The 15,141-nt window shown below is 42.1% G+C and overlaps 1 long non-coding RNA gene across 3 annotated transcripts in view; it reads left to right on the forward strand.

Annotated features, from left to right (window-relative positions):
* LOC123606255 overlaps nucleotides 1–15,141 on the forward strand; it is a 141,004-nt gene that overhangs the window by 29,313 nt on the left and 96,550 nt on the right. The window lies entirely within an intron of this gene.

Raw genomic sequence — 15,141 nt, forward strand, 5'->3', positions numbered from 1 at the left:
AGGGAGAAAAGTATGAAAAGATGAATGGAAAGAGAAGGACTAATCTCGTGAGAAATTTAGAATATTGTATCTGTGCAATAATTAGTTAATGTGGCTCAAGAATAGACTCATAGATAAATGGAAGGGAATGCATTTTTAAATTTTAAAAAATTTTTATTTTTTAAAAGTTTTTATTAATGTTTATTTATTTTTGAGAGAGAGAGAGAGAGAGACAGACAGACAGACAGAGCATGAGCTGGGGAGGGGCAGAGAGAGAGGGAGACACAGAATCCAAAGCAGGCTCCAGACTCTGAGCTGTCAGCACAGAGCCGGACACGGGGCTGGAACTCACAAACCGCAAGATCGTGACCCGAGCCAAAGTTGGACACTTAACCGACTGAGCCACCCAGGCACCCCTAGAAGGGAATATATTTCTTTAGAAGCAAACTCCAAAAGTTAGTACACAATAAAGGAAGCATTTCAAGTCACTGAGAAAGATTTAGATAGCTACATATAAAAAATTAATGCAATCATGAATTTATGTCACGTCCAAATAAATCCCAGGTGCATTAGTGAGTGCATTGTGTTTAAAGAAGTGAAAATACTAGAAGAAAATTAAGATTAACATTTATCTGATTTCTGAGTGGGAAAGGGTATTCTAAGCATAAACTCCATAGGAGAAATCACAAAAGAAAAGATGGATAGATTTGACTGTATACAAATGTATGTAAAAAATATAAATAAAAATGTAAAATAATTGATAATTTGGGGAAACATTTGCAAGAAATATGACTAAGGGTGGATATATTTAATATATAATGTGTTCACTCAAATCAATAAGAAAAAATGTTAATGCCCTAAATTTAAAATGGGCCAAGTGTATGAAGAGATAGATTACTTGAAGAGAATTTACAAGTGACTAGTTAACATATATTTAAAAAGTTCATCGTCACTAGTAATCAAAGCAAAGGAAATGAAAAATTTTACTTAATCACTGAGAATTATCAGAAGTAAGATTTAAACTTGGTGTGGGAAAATGTGGGCTCACATACTGCTGGTAGAGAGAAATTTGTCAACCCCTCACCATAGGCCTATCTCTGACATTTGGGAGCCCAGCAAGAGAATATAAATGGAAGCTCATATGCTATTTATCTAAATACTTAAGTATGTAATTGTACTCAAAGGATATACATTTGAAAATCTCTCCATTACACATGTAAATTAAGCTAAATGTAAGAAATGGAAAATTAAAGTTATGTATTATATATGTTTTTAGAGTTATTTTCATCTAAAATATTCAGAATTACTTTAAAATTTAAAGGCAAATGAGAGTTATAAATAATGACTATCAGAATTTTAGATAAGACTTATTTAAATAAATTTTAGTTTAATTTTAAGTGTTTAATTAAATATTAGCAAATGTTTTTATAAACATAAAGCTATTCAAAATTGTTCAGTATCAATGTCCATGAAGTCGCTAACATAAAGAACTGTTATCACGCATCATGCATGTTATATCTTTATCTCCATAGAATCAAATGTAAGAGTAATGTAAATTGGTTAACATTGCAAAGTGCTCCTTCTCACTGCAAAGAGAACACCAGTTCTTGAGTATGTTAGGACTATACATCTAGCATGAAGGGAAATCAGAAAGTAGGCACACAGTACTACTAGCAAATGGTACTTTCTTTTCTAAGAAGCTACTGCATTTATGTTGACAGGAAGGGCTTGTCAGGTTAATTTGTCTTCTCTTACCTATGTGCTTTCTACCTCTTCAGAGAAGTGTCCATCTCTGATGTGGCAGTGGCATAACTCATAAATCTTACGGGTATTCGGATGCGGTTACTTTTGTGTTTTAAGGACATCTGGCGAGAGAGGTGATATTCGGATGCGGTTACTTTTGTGTTTTAAGGACATCTGGCGAGAGAGGTGAAGCTGTGCGTCCCTGGGGCTGGAATAGTCTTATTCATGAAAGTGGGTGTTTAGGGTTATGGAATGTTGTGTCCTGGGTCCTGATTGATTCTGGTACCCATATATTCTTTAATAAATGCACTGTGTGTGTGTGTGTGTGTGTGTGTGTGTGTGTGTGTTTGTGTTTGACATTGGTGGCCTTTTGATGTGTGGGCTTATGGTGGGATTTCTTGTTATTTGGGTTCAGAGGCAATTAGTACAATATACATCAAAAGCCTTGGAACTATGAAGACACTGCCATTACATCTTTGTTAGGCTAAGTTAGGGTTGGACAAAGGAATTATATAGGCTTTAACTCAGTGATTCCATTAAAAAAAAAAAACTACCGTAAATAAATAATGAGCGAATACTAGAAAGCGTGGGCAAAGATTTGTATACCAAGTTGCTTATTATGACATTACTTAAAATGTTCAAGAAGAGGGGAATAGCTAAATACATTGTGATATCTATATAATGGAATACAATGCTAGGACTTAATAAACACATGGGAAATACTTATGACTTAACGTTAAATGACAACGTGAATTATATAAACGCCAATCTCAGTTAAGAGAACCATATGCATAGAAGCAAAGACAGGAAGGAAAAGCATCAACATTTTGGTAGTGCTTATGTCTCTGAGTTGTGAGAATATGGTTAATTTATCTTCGTTTTTTAAAACTAGGCTCCATGCCCAGTGTGGGGCTTGAACTCACGGCCCTGTGATCAAGAGTTGCACACTCTACTGACTGAGCCGGCCACTTGCCCCAATTAATTTAACTTTTTTTTTTTAAATATATATTTTTTAACGTTTATTTATTTTTGAGACAGAGAGAGACAGAGCATGAACGGGGGAGGGGCAGAGAGAGAGGGAGACACAGAATTGGAAGCAGGCTCCAGGCTCCGAGCCATCAGCCCAGAGCCCGACACGGGGCTCAAACTCATGGACCGCGAGATCATGACCTGAGTCGAAGTTGGACGCCTAACCGACTGAGCCACCCAGGCGCCCCTAATTTATCTTTTTTTTTTTTTTTTTTTTAATTTTTTTTTTTTCAACGTTTATTTTTATTTTTGGGACAGAGAGAGACAGAGCATGAACGGGGGAGGGGCAGAGAGAGAGGGAGACACAGAATCGGAAACAGGCTCCAGGCTCTGAGCCATCAGCCCAGAGCCCGACGCGGGGCTCGAACTCACGGACCGCGAGATCGTGACCTGGCTGAAGTCGGACGCTTAACCGACTGCGCCACCCAGGCGCCCCCTAATTTATCTTTTTAAAAATATTTGTACTAATTTTCCTGGTTTACTATTATGAGCACATTATTTTCAAAATGAAAGAAATAAAGCTACTTCAAAGAGAGAGCTTTAATGTTAACATATAGCTTCACAAGTGCTGAATGTGAGCCTTAGACGCAATGCCTAATTCATAGTAGAACATGAAACCGAGTGTTAGTTCTCGCTAAAAAGGGGGATTTGGGATTATAATAAGGCTTTTTTTTTTTAAAGATTTTATTTTTAAACAATCTCTACACCCAATGTGGGGCTCTAACTTAACAACGCTGAGACCAAGAGTTGTGAGCTCTACTGACTGAGCCAGCCAGGTGCCCCGATTACAAGGCTTTCTTATATATCTCTCTGATCAAGTTCGTTTGTCACATTTTGGGTAAGCATTGGTTTTAATCAGGGCACACTACTTACATTGTTGTTTCTGTTAGGCTGTTTTCTGGAGATCCCTTTAGGTCTCCCAAAAAGAAAACACAAAAAAAGATCTTCAGTTTGATAGGAGAATAATGGGGTAGGGATGCATGCAGATGGTAGAAAAGAGCTTTTTAATGTTGGTTTGAAATAATAAGGGGCCAAAATAGTTTTAAGTTTAGTGTCTGACTGAACCTCGTAATTAGCTTTATTGACAGCCCTTTGCCTGTAACCACTGGATAAATACTATGTTACAATATGCAGAGTGAATCTGAGATTACAAAACTCCTTTCTCCAACCCTCACTTAGCCTGACAACGTTGTAATGGCAATGTCTTCATTGTTTGTAGTTTGGTAGTATTTTGTTTCCTTCTAGGGCAAGACTGTGGAGAGGCAGCTTAACCTAGTAGTTAAGAATAGGATTCAAGATATGTTACGTGAAAAGAGGAAGTCTTAAGAGCAATATTTATATTCTGAACAATTTTTGAAAAAGAAACAGTTACCTCTTTTGTATATTGTATTAGGCAGTTTAGGTAAGGATATGCTGCAGTAACAAACATGCCATAAATCTCATTGGCTGTCAGTAGTAAAGTGAGTGGCTTACCCATCTTACATGCTGGCTGTGGGCTGACTATAGCCCTGTTTTACATCTTCACTCTGGGATCCAGGTTGAAGGAGTATTCCCTTTCAGGGACATCACTATTCTCATGGCAAAGGAAAAAGAACACGGTGGAAGCACATGATGGCTCTTACAGTTTGTGCTTGGAAGTGGAGCATACCTTTGGCCAAAAAAATACAACCAAGCCTGAGGTCTATGGGGTAGGAAGTATAGTCTTTCCCGTGGTTTAGAGGGAGGGGCCACACATATTTTGAACAATAATTCAACCTACGTCAAATATGTATATAATTGTGTGTGTGTGTGTGTGTGTGTGTGTATAAACAGTAAGAATTAGAGCATAAATCAATAAAATTGAAAGCAGGAAATCAATAGAGAAAACCACCAGACCTGTTATTAGGTAAGGCACACTATAGCTAGCTAGTAATATAACTCCATAAAATACTTTTTGGACAGCTTCCTAAACATAAGCTTCATCAAAAATAATCTTTAGATAATTTAGACAAATGAAATGCTTGAGGAGGGTGTAGTTTTCAAATTGAACCAGTAAATTCATTTATAAAAGTACACAGGGAATCATGTGGAATGGTCTTGGACGAGCTAAGAGAAGTCAGGACTAATACACATTGTCAGGATGAGACAGTGAGACCCAGAGCCAGAAGTTCAGGCCCTAGACTGACAGCTCTTGTCCTTGGGCAGTCCCTTCACCTTTGTCCTGCTTCAGGTTTCTCAGTGAAAGTGTCTGCTCCACCTGACAGTGAAGACCTTTTTAACATAGCAAAGATAAAAATGCCTTGTAAACCTAAAAAAGATTGTAATTTAGGTCATGATCCAACTTTTGCCTTATTATTTTAGTTGAAATTTTTTTCTTTTCTTCCCCCCCTCCTGCCTTAAATCATGTGGCTATTTGCCTCAGCTCTTTAGAACACTTGCTATCATAGTCTAAGTATGGAAAATACCTTAGCAACAGCAGTTTCCCAGAGAAATCCTATTTGGGCACCAACATCTCTTGGGAAAGCAAAAAGGAGTAAATCTGAAGATTTATGTAGCAGCACCATACCTTTGGGAAAAAATTATTCAAGTATTCTAAAGTATTTGATATTATACACACCTGTGCTGTCCAGTATATTAACCACTAGTGGCATGTGTCCATTTAACTTTAAATTCATTAAAATTAATGAAGTTCAGTTCCTTGGTATGATCTGCACCAGCCCTCACCCACCTCAACTTCTGTGACTCACCCTCCCTCTTAGTTTTTTAGAACACGGAATGCACAGTCCTACTTCAGGGCCTTTGCCCATGCTGTTCCCCACCCCCTGAATTCTTCCTTCAGGTATTTTTATGGCCCAGTCTCTCACTTCATTCAGGTTGAGGCTCAACGTCACTTCATCTGAGGAAGACTTTGTCTTTATTTCATTACATTTATCTTATGTAAGGTAAATTTGTAAAATACATTGTATGGTAGGTAGTGATAAATGATTAGGGACAAATCAAGGAGGTAAAGGGGGAGAGGTTTTGTTTTGTTTTGCCTTTTAACAATTTTAAAGAGTCCAGGCTAATGTGACGTCTTAGTAAAGAGTTAAGAAGGGGAAGAAGCGAGCCATGCAGATATTTGGGGAAAGAACATTTCAAGCAAGGAAGGCAACACAGACAGTGACCCCGGGGCAGGAGTGGGCCAGGCCTATTGGAGAGCTGACGAGCCATTACTAGCTGTGCTAGTTGTTGATTTGCCTGTGCCCTCCCCACACCTTTGTAAATATTCAGTGTACTCTACCCAATTACTCCTCGTGAGGGTGCCATCTGGTTTCCTGCAGGGCCCTGATGGATACGAGTGAATCCATCCTGTTTGGGAAGGTTGTACAGTCTATAAAAAGAAATGCTGGATGAGTTCAGAGCAGGGGAAAAATCATTGTAGGATGAAGCATGTGAATCTTTGTGTCGACCTTGAAGGAAATACTGTAGAACCAAGTTATTTCTATGACCATGCTTCTAAATTAATGATAGCCCTTCAGCCCCATGGCCTCAGCCAGAAATCTCTCTGGGTGTTATCTCGGATTCTTCCTTCTTCTTCACCCCAACAGCTAATTGATCACTAAATACCATCTGATTTTCTAAATCTCCTTTGAATCATTCTTTCCAGGTCTTTGTTATCCACCACTGGGTGCCTGCAGTACCCTCCCTCTCTTACCCTTTCTCCAAAGTGACCTTTAGAGAATACAAAAATACAAATGCACTATCTTTCTGCTCCTTTACAAACCTACTCATTAGCTCTCCCTGGTGTACAGGAGAGTGTCCATGTTCGTTGGCAGGCATTCCCAACCTCATCACCCACTATTCCTCTTTTTGCACGCAGTGTTCAAACCATACTCGGTAACGTATGGTTTTTGTATGGTCATGCTTCCAGACTTTCGCATATGCCTCACCGGATGCCAGCAATGCCACTCCCCTGCCTTTGTCTACTAACTCCCTCCTGCCCTTTGGGACTCAGCTCGTGTCACCTCCTCAGGAAGTCATCTTTCAACAAGTATTTGTTGAGCCAGTCTGTGAAGGCACTGAACTGGGTGTTTTGTGTATAAAACATACGAGATCCTTGTTTTCCTAAAGATTTTGTCTAATCATTTTTAGAGTCATTGAACAAGGCAACCATTGGACCGAAATGGCTCTAACGTCTTGGCAGCCTACACAAACAAACTGAAACCCAAGCCAGAGTCAATTTCTGTAAATGCCTTACGGTTATGAAATTGAAACTTAAGAACAATAAATCACAACTAACTAGGCTTCCCTAAATAAGGCAACTCGGATTATAACCAAGCAGGTGATTTCTTTGCTGTTTCTGTGTCTTCTCGATGCTCTAAGCCTTTTCCTTAGCTCCTGACCTCTACCCAATTTTGGTTTGGCACTGCCTGAGTCAGATCAATAGTTGTTCCAATAAACTGTTCAAAAACCTAATGTACCTCAGTTTATCTTTTAACATACTAATTGCTAACAGCATTTGTTTGGAAAGATAAACGCTAAACAGGGAAGCACAGATAAACATATAGCAAAAATTGTGTGAGTTGCCTTGAGGGAAAATCCAGAGAACAATGAAAGTGACCTTAGGGTGGGATGGGGATCTGCTGTAATAGAAGGCTGAGGAGGTGACAGTTAAGCTGATGCCTGAAAAATGACAACGAGCTAACCAGGTAAGCCAGGTGATGCTGCAGGGGGTCACTGAGAGGATTCAGGGCAGCATTTTGGACTGAAGAAACAAAAGGGAAGGAGTATGTAGGAAGGCTCTGAGAGGGAAAGAAGAACCTGGTGCATCGTAGGAATTGAAAGCCGGTTAGTAATGGAGCTGGAATTTGGTGAGCCATGGAGAGTGGAAGAGGTGGAGGTGCAGAGGTAGGCAGGGCTAGACCTTGCATGACTGTGCACCCAAACAGGAAAACAAACAAACAAAAAGTTTGGATTTTAGTTGAATGCATAGCAAGTCCCTGAAGTTTCCTAAGCAGAGGAATGACCTGATTTCACTCATGGCTTAAACGGCTCACTCTGGCTACAATCTGGAGAATGGCTTGAAGAGAGGTCAAGAGTGAAAAGAGTAATGTCTCCCTCTTTGAATTAGGGATCCCTCCTGTATATTCCTAGAGCATCTGGTGCTTCTCCTGTCATACAGTAAGTGTTCAATGAATGTCTTTATTAAGGAAGGAAGTATCAGATCCAACTTTTCTCTCCAAGTCTCTAGCTCTCTTATCTGAAAGGAGAAAAAAAAGTCTCAACTAAGGAACTGTCCAGCTATAAAATTGGGTGACCATTTGCTGGAGAAGAAAGGACATTTTGGTGAGGCATCAGAGTAAGAGGTCTGAAGGAGATTGGCCCGAACAGGGTATGTGCTGGAGGTGGGGTGTGGATGGGAGATGAAGGGAGACCCTCTTGACCAGAGTAGGTGGTTGAGTAGCCATTTTTAATTACTGGAGTTCTTCTGGATTGTGGAAAAAAGTTCTAAATGTACGGAGAAAACAGCTGAATCTCCCCACATTCATCAAGGTGGAAACAAGGCTAATGTGCTCTTGGGCAGCCCACGCTCAGAGCCCACTCTGATTGCTCTACTTACATCAAGGAGCTGGCAAGCTCTTAACGCTCCACTGTTTGTGCAATGAGAATTTATACACCAGGCACCATAGCACAGTGAGATAAAAAGTATACCAAGTGGGGTGAATGAAATTAAAGATACATATGATAAGATAAATTTGGCATTTCATAAACTCATTTTGGGGAAGGGAGAACTCATTAGGCTGTGAAAATGAATCACGGGGAGAACAGGGTCCCACTGGCAGAGCATCACTCACTGCAGGGTAATTCTCTGGTTGTCGTGGGGCTCTGCGTAGAGGGTGGATTGATGATGATCCCTTCTTTATTGAGATTTTGGGCTCACATCTCATTTATGTTTATGCCTGCCAGATGGCGGAGCCTTTATTTGTCACTGCATTTCTTAGCCGTTTCTTGATCTCTGAAGCTCGAGTGCAGAGATGCTCAAAATGGTACAGTAAGTATGTCTGGGAAATGCATCGGTAAATACTTAGAGAAACAAATAATGCCGAGGGCAGAGGTTTATTCCACAGGATAATAGGGATGAGGTTAGGAAAAAGAAAGATGGATGTTCAATATCAAGGCAAAATACCCTGGCCATTCGACTTTAAGAATGACTTCCCAGGGGAGGCCGTGAAAATCCTGCTACTTGAGGCATTTAAGAATAGACTGGATTCTGGAGATTATCCTGTAGGGAGTCAGATGTACTGTGATCCAGGAGTGAATGAAAATAGCCACAAAACCTACAAAATTGTCTTTTGTGGTTATGATTCTGGCAGCCCGGTCAGGTCTTGCTTTTTTGAATCCTTTGCTATAACCAGTATGAATTTACCCAGGCTGAACCGAAGAGCTACAGTTTAGAATATGAATCTTGGTGGGCTCCCATGTTCATGACCTGGCTGGCTAAGAGGCTGTGCTGTCTTACACATTGTCCTGGTTGATGTCCTCTCCTTCCCTCCGCTGTCCCCCCCTCCCCTCCTCTCCTCCTTCCCTTCTTTGCCCTCCCCTACTCTTCCCTGCTCTTCTTTCCTCTCCTCCCCTCCCTTTTGTATTCTCTTCTCCTCAATAAATGACATAGATATGGGGAGACAAAGATTTGGACACCATTCCTCTGAGTCTTTCTGGTGTGTCTTTTGGATGCCTGCCCTCTGCTGCTCACTGCACTGTGGTTTGGTGTTTAGAGGAGACTATGGGTCTACGTCTACCAGAGAGAGTCATTGTGAGACATGGGAATTGCTGAGGTCTGCTGGCCATTCCATAGTGGACAATCCCTGCAAAGCCTGTAGAATTTCAGTTAAAATCTGCTCCCTGCTCCTGCCCCAGCCTACCTAGAGATCTGCTAGGGATCTGAGTCTTCTGTTTTATAGCTATTGTTAAGGATTTGATGGAGGCGAGGTGAAGGAGGAAGGGTTTCATTCCCTAAGGACAGACTGAACTTGTCATTCAAGTTCAGCTGTAAGAGACTCTAGAGTAAAAATGTCGAAGGCTGAATGCTCATTCTTCTTTTTTCTCCTGATCAATTATAATTGATCTACAAATACGTGTGTTTGGGGAAAGTCTCTGAAACTGGAGCTGCGACAAGTTGCTGATGTGGTCACAGAACAGGGGTAAGTATAGGGGTCCAGGCAAGTCAGCAGGCTGGTAAGAAGGTTTGAGAGACATGTCCTTGGTGAATGCCATGATTCAGTGCCTTGTCACTATGAGCCATAGCCCAGCCCAGCCCAGTTCAGCCTTCCTAAACGTGCATGATCATAAAGATCTGAGGAGCAGTCAACACAACAAATTGGAACCCGTTCAACGTTGTCTATTCATCTTTTATTGTGGGCTAGGCTCTGTGCTAGGTGTTGTAAGAAATACAAATACGAATAACACCCAGTTTGGGTTCTCAAAGAAAATACAACTAGTAGGAAAAAACCAACACAAATGACCATAATAAAGGGCAGTGCCAGATAACCACTCTGGGCTGTTTTGTACACCAACAACCATTCTTTGGTTCTCCAGACACCAACTTGGTGTTCAATGATTCCATTCAATTCTGATACTACTTCGCATTAGTGCATACCCTACAGGCTAAAGGCTCTGTCCTACAATACTGCCTCCCACTTCAGGTGTCAGTCATTAGTCCTGGGCCTCCCATAATTCTTACCTACCAGCTATAAATGGGGGGGGTCCCATGACCCCCCCTCCTTAGGTTTGGTAATATGGTAGACTGGCTCACAGAATTCAGGAACATATTTTACTTACATTTATTGATTTATTATAAAGGATGCTGTAAAGGATACAAATGAATAGCCAGATGAAGAGGTATATAGGATGAGGTCTGAGGAGGTCTCAAGCACAGGAGCTTCTGTTACAGGGAGTTGGGGTACACCACCAGACCAGCACAGGGATATGCTCACCAACCCACATACTCTATGAATCCTGCCATTTATGGGTTTTATGGAGGCTTCACTACATACACACAAATGATTAAATCATTGACTCAGTCTCCAGTCCCTCTCCCCTTCCTGGAGTTGGAGGGTAGGGCTGAAAGTTCCTAGCTTCTAATCAAGGCTTGGTCATTCTGGAGACTGGTCCCCATCCTGGAGTGATCCAGGGGACCCCAACAGCCAGTCCTCTCATTAGCATGCAAAAGACTCTCATTGCTTTGGAGATTCCAAGGGTTTTAGGACCCAAGTGCCAGAAACTGGGACAAAGGCTCAATATTTTTTATTATGCCACAACCACCATAAGGAAATTACATGGAAAGCATGTGTGACTTCAAAGAAGAAAGATCAGATCAGTTTTTTAAATAAATTATATTGCGGTATCACATAATGCAGAAGAACTTGGGTTCTGGATTTGATTTCTGGAGCAAATCTCATAGCTGCTTTTCTGCTTCTTCACTGGTGTCCTTAATCACAAAATGGAACAATGTCAGTTCCCCTGGAAAGAGTATAAGGGACCTCAGATCTCTTCCACGATGGGAACTTCCTGTGGCAGAGTGTTATTTTGCTTGTCTGTTTGGTCCTCTATAGAGCTCAACTACATCGTCTCCCCCCCCCCCCCCCCCCCCGAAATCACAATAAGATGAGGAGATTACTGCTTGAAACTTGCAATCCCATTATCTGTCAGCCTATGAAAGATAAAAAGTGCCACTAGTGTATCCAGAAAGTCATTTTTCAGTAGCCATGGGTGACAAGAATTACATTTCTTTGCTAGGAGATCTTGATGCGGTGTATCATAAATATTCAGGTTCTGTAGACTTTTAAAAAAGATGTAATATCTCCTTTTTTGTGTAACACTAGCTTCAAGGTCAGATCCAGGATGACTCAAAAACAGGAACTAGGAATTCTTATGCATGAGTGAAAAGCAGCAGTTGGGGAGTGGGCCGAAGGAGGTTGAGGAAGTAGAAACTGAAAAGTGAAGTAGGGGTTGGGGTATGGGTCTGGAAATCATATGCTGGGGTGGATTACCCTTGGACCCAGGCAGGTGGGCCTCTGCTCTGGCTTTAGCTTTCATGGGACTGGCTCTGGCCCTCCTCTGTCTGTGCCTTTCCCAGGGGATGAGAGGTCCAGGAGCCCAAGTGGTGTGTCCACCTACAGTCCATGCCCCCCTACTTCAAAACCATATTCTAGGTACCAGGGACACCAGAATTCCTTGCCCCAATGCTAAGGTCAATATAAATGGTCTTTCCCAGGTCTGTCCTTTTGAGTGAGGGCTAATTATACCACCTGTGTACCCAAAGGGTGGCCAAGGAGTCGTGGTTTGGCAGGGGTCAGGGAAGACAGAAATAGGCTGGGTGAGCTGGGATGTCCATATGCATACAGAAAAGGTCTTTTATGATCTAAGTAGAGCTAGCAGAGAGAAAAGAGAAATGGGTGGGTTGTGGGCCAGGGGCTTCCACGTGTACTGTTGCCCTAGGCCTGCAAATGTGAGGGGCAGGCCTGTGGAGGAGTCCAGGCTTATAACTTCCCAAGCAAAAACAATGAATTTGCAAGTAGTTCCTGATAGAATTGAGTTGGCTTGCCCTTGTCCTAGAGTCAATCTTAATTGTTTTTATCTCTATCTGCCATGTTGCTAATAGGGCAACTACTTCATGGTAATAGCACTAGGACCTTCTAGTCCACAGCTATAGTCCTTGAGAGACAGGAGTAACTTTAAGAGAAAGACTGTCTGGTCTAGAATTTACAAGAACCCCACGATGTCCACACACCAAGAGGAAGGAGGCACTGTTCCTTTTGAACCTGACTCAGGAAAACTTTCGCGGAGGCTCTGGTATCAAATGCAGTCCTGTCCTGAGATCTGGCCCAGCCCTGTGCCTCAGAGGACTCTGCTGTTTGAGTGCCTTCCTTGAACTTTTCTTATTCCCTGTCCAATGCTGGAGATAGGAAGGAGTCAGCAGTGCCATCCAGGTGGGACTCCTGGACCCTGTAACAGGACCCATGTGGGCTCTGGTGCCTATTTCTCCCCTTTAGGACTTTCTTCCATCCTCTACTGCTTGTATAGGGTTGACCAGATGCTCCAGAAGATCCGAGCCTTGTGCCTGTGACGTTGTTCCAGGATTGGGACCAGGACCCAGACCTAGTTCCAGGAGGGTGGTCTGGAGATTGTATAGCTCCTGCTGACTTGTATTTCTTTCATGGGATCACCTGAAATTGGGCCACCAGATGTGCTAGTATGAAGATTTTGGTGACTCTAATTGCTTATATATAATTGTTTATATATTTGTCTGGGCCCCACATACCCTAGGGGCAGCCATGGTCACACACTTGTACAAATATTAATCTTTTCCCCAGTTTCCCTCCTAATTCTGCTGTCTTCTAAATCCCATAACAAGGACCCACATTCTCTGAAGAGCAGAAACCCAGAGGCAGAGGAAGAAGTTCCAAGTGGTTAATTCCGGTCTTCTCTGACAGAGATGACATAGCTTCTGGATTTCCAGCTGTGTGGAGTCTTGCCCTTAGTTTCCATGTAGGACAGCTGCCTGATTGAATCCTGCAGACAGGAAGATGAAGAGTGCCTCAAAAGTATTGGGGGGTAATTGGTAGGGGCTTCAAGGAGAATAATGTCAGATCCCTGGCAGTGGCTAGAGGAGGAGGTGACTTGGAAAGGTTTTCTGTCAATAACATGAAGTTCCCAACACATTCTACCAGATCCAAAATGAACCCCTTCCCCATCAAAACCTCGGTTGTGTCTGCTCTGGGAAAGGACCTGTGGAAGAGACAAGATGAATACCTGAGAGATGATACCCCAGCTGCTGCTCATCCTGTTGAGAGCAGTAACTCACATTTATTGGGCACATGATATCTATTATCTGGTTTAATCCTAGTGACAAAGTCTGGGGGGCGGGGGTAACTGTTATTATTTCCATCGTAGATAAGGAAACAGAGGACAGGGTGTGAAAATAATTTGCCCAAGATCAGGTAGCTGGTTAGTGGTGGAGTCAGGATTTGAACCCAGGTCTATTCCACTGCTCCAGGCCTGTTCATGCTCAGACAGCCTTACTGCTAGGGTGCAGTGAGGAAGATCTCTCCTGCAAGAGAAAATGTGGGGGCCTCCCTGGGATTCAGAAGCGAGCTCTTGGATGGGCTCTTTTAGCTGATTTTAAAAAACCTTGAAGTACTTTCAGTGACCAATTTTTCATTCCAAGTCAGCAGCTTTGGATTACAACACACACCAGCTGCTCTTAAAAGGTAACTGAAAAAAGGGTGTGATGAAAAAAGGGTATTGACATCCCCTCCACTCCAAAAAAAAAAAAAATTATATTATGGTTCTTTTCACCCAAGCACTTCAAAACCTTTCTAGAACACCTTGTGGGGAGTGCTATTATCACACTTTGCAGAGTAGCAACTGACCATCTGGCCATACTCATTCAGGAAACCAATGGCAGATCAAGTTTGACTTGGAGAAATGGAGCCAGGCTTAGGTCCCTCTCACAACTCAGACCCATCAACTGGGTACTCCATCCACTGTCATTGCAATTGGGCCACCCTGGTCCAGGGGAATTTGGACTCTACATTGTCAGTACATTTCTTTTTAATTAGTTTATGTTTTTTAAAGGGAGTTTTTTAAACAAATTCTAATTATTTCTTTTTTTGCAGAGATTTGCGAAGGCTTTGAAGAATACTCGAAATAGGACTGGTTAGCGTACAAACATAAGGAAAGAAGTCAAACAAGAATAGGGAACAAAATGGAGTCTGTGAATGAGGCAAAATCAAACATGGCTGAAGTTGGGAGCTTGTTCTTCAGTGAGAGGCCAGAGTGGCCACATACTCCTCTAACTGCCCCCAGGGGGCGCTGTGCTCAGTAAGGTTTCCATTTAGGAACCTCTCTTCCATCACACACATTTCTCAATTTCATACTCAGAGCCTGGAATATCTGATTCGAATCTGGTTCTGAGTTAACTGTGGCTTTTGGATATGATCTAATGTTTCCTTATCTTCAAAAAAGACCTCCTTATATTATTCTGAGGAATACATGAGGGGACAAATGTAGAATACTTAGTGCAATGGTCTGAACGTTTGTGTCCCCACACAATTCCCATGTTGAAACCCTAACCCCTAAGGTGATGGGCATTAGGAGGTGGGGCCTTGGGAGGTCATTAGGTTATGAGGCTGGAGCCCTCATGGATGGGATTAATGCCCCTATGAAAGGGGCCCCAGGGAGTTCTCTCACCCCTTCCCAGCCTCCCAAACTGTAAGAAATAAATTTCGCTTGTCTACAAGCTACCCAGTCTATGGTATTTGTTACAGCAGCCCAAATGGGTTAAGACACTTAGCATAGTATCTGCATCCCGCAGGCTCTTAGCAAGGTTTATATATTTCTCTCCCTCTTTCCCTTCTTCTGTTCTTCCTT

This window comes from Leopardus geoffroyi, chromosome A2 (assembly GCF_018350155.1).
Source record: "Leopardus geoffroyi isolate Oge1 chromosome A2, O.geoffroyi_Oge1_pat1.0, whole genome shotgun sequence".
NCBI classification, from domain to species: domain Eukaryota; kingdom Metazoa; phylum Chordata; class Mammalia; order Carnivora; family Felidae; genus Leopardus; species Leopardus geoffroyi.